Here is a 4,461-nt window from a genome sequence, read left to right as displayed (position 1 = left end):
ACTCGTCTCATGAAGATAGGCGACACATTGGAGGTTCTTCAGTTTCACTGGATCACTCCTTTCATCTAGAGAGTTATGGAATATTTCACACAGTGCCACCAGCCACTCTGACACCACTTCTTATAAAACCAGCTATGAATTGCTGATGACCTGTTTACCTTTGGTCTTATCTGTTTGAGAAATGCCTTGTTCCTTCTGTTAGAGACAGCTCAAGATCCAACCTCCTATTATCATTTTGTTTGTGCCATTAAAATATTTATAGCACCTTTCCCTGTGAGGAACGATGTAAAATACTGGTGTAAATTATCTGTCTGTTCCCTGTATCCAGTTCCCCAGTCACACCCTCCAAATATCCTCAATATACTTTCCTGACTTTCTTTCTACCAAAGATCACACACACCTCTTGAACTCTTCTCACACACATGGAGAAGCTCGTGCTGCTTGTTTTTATATTTCTTGTCAATTTGCTTACATCGCATCTGTTCTTCCTTTCCTTCACTTTCTATATTCATACAATCATATCGCGCACAAACACACTCTTTGGTCCAACTTGTCCATGACGGCCAGGTTTTCCAAACTAAACTAGTCCCATCAGCTTGCGTTTGGCACATTTGCCTCTAAACGGTTCGCATTTATACGTTTGTCCAAATGTCTTTTAAATGTTGGAGCTGTACCTGCATCTGCCAGTCTTCCTCTGGCAGCTCATTCCATAAACACATCACCCTCTGTGTGAAAAAAAGAAGTTCCCTCTTCCTCCCTTTTAAATTTTCCCTCTTCCAGCATCAACCAATGGCTCAATGATTTAATTTTCCTATCCTGTGGAAAAGATCTTGGCTTTTCAACCTGACCATGCCTCCCCTGATTTTGTAAATTTCTATAATGCCACCCCTCAACCTCCTACTCTCCATCTGATATTAACTTCAAGAACAAGCATTGCAAGTTAAGCACTGTAAATTTGAAACAATGTTAAAAGTGACAGGTAAACAGCCCTCTGCCCAAACCTCGTACTGCAATTTGCTTTCTTCTTTATGTTACAATACTAAGGCAGCATGAAAATCTTACTAGTGCCAATAAACCGGCAAGCACCTGAATTCCTTTGTCTGATTCCTGTGATGATTTCTACAGTGAAAATGTATCTCAGGCCAGATCTATGTAATTCTACATGTTCAACATTCTCCCTCCTGGCCTCCATATGGCTTTATGTGGTTGTGTTTTCTTTATCTTGCACTCAATAGAGAGAACCCCTATTCTCATTCTCATCTTAATTTAAACTCATTTTATATCATGTTCTCGTTCGCCACAGCTAAAAGCCTGTTCATCTGTTGTCATACCCTCAGTTCCCTATCAACTCGCACCTCTGGCAAGGAACTAAAATGCCCAGTTTTCAATCCTTTTCAGTTCGGAAGAAGTGTCCACTGGATCTGCTTAGTTTCTTCAGCAATTTGTGTTTTTCAACTTTATTCAAAGATGTGTGTCGAATCTGCTCAAAAGCCCTGTCCAGCACAGAGCGCTGTACATTGGAAAGTGAACAAAAACGCAAAGTGCACAGGTTCATTGGCTCTGAAACGACATAAGGCTGGCATCACTGACACGACAGAGGTCTTAATCATGGTCATGGAGAAGAAACAGAGGAAAAAAACATTCACTTCAAACCTGAAAGATCGTATTACTGGAAATAAAATGATTCAGATGAATATGTTAATGTATTTGAGTAATGCAACAAATTGGAGGTGTGACATCAGGGTGAGACCCTCAGCAGAATGAAAATATGAAACTGGATGTGTACACACATCAGAAACCAGGTTAGGTCACTGAGTGCAGGGCTGATGGGTGAATGGGTCTCAGTGTGAACTGGGGGAAAGTCAGTAGAATTGATTTGCAGATATTGCAGATCCCACTGGGTTATCATGTGATGCTGTAGATCTCAGCAGCAGTCGCAGAAGAATTGCATTCAAACACAATCCATGACGTTTACCCCAGGATAATCCATCACTGTCCCATTATTATCAAGCCGATCTAAGATTCAGTGCGGGGTTTGGGTGAACATGCCAGAGTCAGAACCATGTGTATCTAAACCTGATGATAACCCACTAAAGCTACCGCACTTGACTGGTTACATTGCAAACAGCAGAACTACCATCTGATCGAGAGTGGAGAAATAATCCCAAGACAAACTGATATGATGGAAACTCTGCAGTCAAGCCACATCCAGTCATCAATGTCGATGGACTATTAAACATCTTACAGGAGGAGAGGACTGCACAAATACCCCTCGCCCTGCACATCAGTGTACAAGACAAGGTGGTAGTATTTGCACCATCCTGAGCCAGAAGTGTTGAGTCGATAATCCACCTCACCCTCCTCATGATGCCCACAGAATCACAGATGCCAGTCTTCAACCAAATCGATTCGCTGCACGTGACATGAAGAAACGGCTGAACACAGTAGATGTGACGACGGCAATGGGCCCGGACACCATTCCTGCAATAGGAATGAAGATTTTGCTGCACAACAAGCCATGTCGCTGGGGAAGCTCTTTCAATCCAGCTCCAACTCTCACATCTGTCTGGCCAAGTGGAAAGTTCCTCAGCAATATCCAGTCCCATAACAAGAGAATGACTACAGCCTGACCATTTACCATGCCCTCAGTTCCGTCACGATTATCACATTGATTGGAGTTCGTTTTGAGCGAGCTGTTAAGCAGCACAGAAATAATGTGCTCAGTGTGGTTTCCGATAGGTCCCCATATGGAGATGGTGCTGTTGTGGAAATGTCACTGGATTTCTGGTCCAGACCAGAATAATGCTCTGGCAGCTGGTGGAAGTTAAAGACTATTCACAAAATATCGAGACATAAAATCTGGTGCCAGTAAAATTGACCTTGAATCTAATGTCCATTGTAAACAACTGTTCCTTTCCAAACGTAGTTTCAGGAAGTGAATCTCCCGTGCTTCCTGGTCTGACCGATAAGTGTCTCCAGACACACAGACATGTGATAAACTCTACAATGGTCTCTGAAGCGGCCAAGCAAGACACTCAATTGTATCAAATTGTTCTGAGTTCTTCAAGGATAAAACCAGACAGAACACGACAACAAGCTTGGTTTTGGAAAAGGTAACAGGAAACACAGTCCTGTCGACCAGACAGATGCTGCCTTCCTAATGTTTGAGAGCTTGTGACAACAATGACAGAGCTTTCCCCCAGATTGCACAGAAATATCAGGAAGGGAGCAGGGTATTGGACACTTTCAGCTTTCTTTGTTCTAGCTCATGGAGACAAGTTCACTTTTATAACCCTAGTTAATACATTCTTCAGAAGCTCATCAATTCATGTCTTATACTGCTCAATCACTGAAGGACTGGCTCTGTACTGTCATAAATACAGCACGATCTACATTAGTTCCACTTTCCAAAATGAGGCCCACAGCCATGTATGTTATGGCACTTCAAGGGCACGACCACGTGTTTATTAACGGTTGTGAGGTTACCAGCCCTCTCAGGAAGTGCATTCCTGACCCCAACAGGCTCTGGGTGAAAACCAATCGTCAAATCCTCACTAAACATCAAACCCTTCACTTTAACATGGTACTTTCTTGTTCTTCGCCCTTTGACTGAAAGGAACAGCTGCTGTCTATCCATGCTGTCTATGCCCCTGGTAATCTTATCCTTCTGACGCACATCCCTCTCAGCCTTCTCTGCTTCAAAGTAAACAACCCGAGCTGATCTACTCCATTCAAGGGAACATCCTGGTGAATCTCTACTGCACCTTGTCCAGTGCAATCACATACTTCCTGTTTTGTGGCTCACAGGACTGTACATAGTATTCCATTTGGCCTCACGAAAATTCCACATAGCTTCTGTAATCTGTGCCTCCATGAATAAAGGCTATGTTTATGGTCGCTATGCTTTGTCAACTTGTGCATTAACTTGTTTAATCACATTCAGGGATGTTTCCAGCACCCTCTGAGCTGACTAGTGTGCTGCTATTCATTGAGTCCTCCCCTGTCTGGTTCCTTCTTCCAAAGTACATCATCTCATATTTATCAGGGTTACATTCCATTGGCCATTGATCCACCCATTTGATCATTCCATCTGTATCTTCCTGTAATATAAGGCCTTCCTCCTCACTGCCAACCAACCAGCCAAGCTTTGTGTCAAACGCAAACTGATTTATCACACTCACCCTAACCCCGCCACCCCCCGAAATTCACAGCTGCATCATTTATGAATGCGACAAATAATAAGGTTAAAAATCACACAACACCAGGCTATAATCCAACAGTTTTATTCGCACGCACTAGCTTTCACAGCGCTGCTTCTTCATCGCGTGATTATGCTCTTCGAAATGTCGTGCTTAAATAAACAGTTGGATTGTCATCGAGTGTTCTGTAAATTTTTATCTTTGCCCAAGCCAGTCCAACACTGGCATCTCCGAATCACAAATAAAATGGGACACAGCACTG

This window comes from Hemiscyllium ocellatum, unplaced genomic scaffold (genome assembly GCF_020745735.1).
Source record: "Hemiscyllium ocellatum isolate sHemOce1 unplaced genomic scaffold, sHemOce1.pat.X.cur. scaffold_302_pat_ctg1, whole genome shotgun sequence".
In the NCBI taxonomy this organism is placed as follows: domain Eukaryota; kingdom Metazoa; phylum Chordata; class Chondrichthyes; order Orectolobiformes; family Hemiscylliidae; genus Hemiscyllium; species Hemiscyllium ocellatum.
This window is presented reverse-complemented; position numbering follows the sequence as displayed.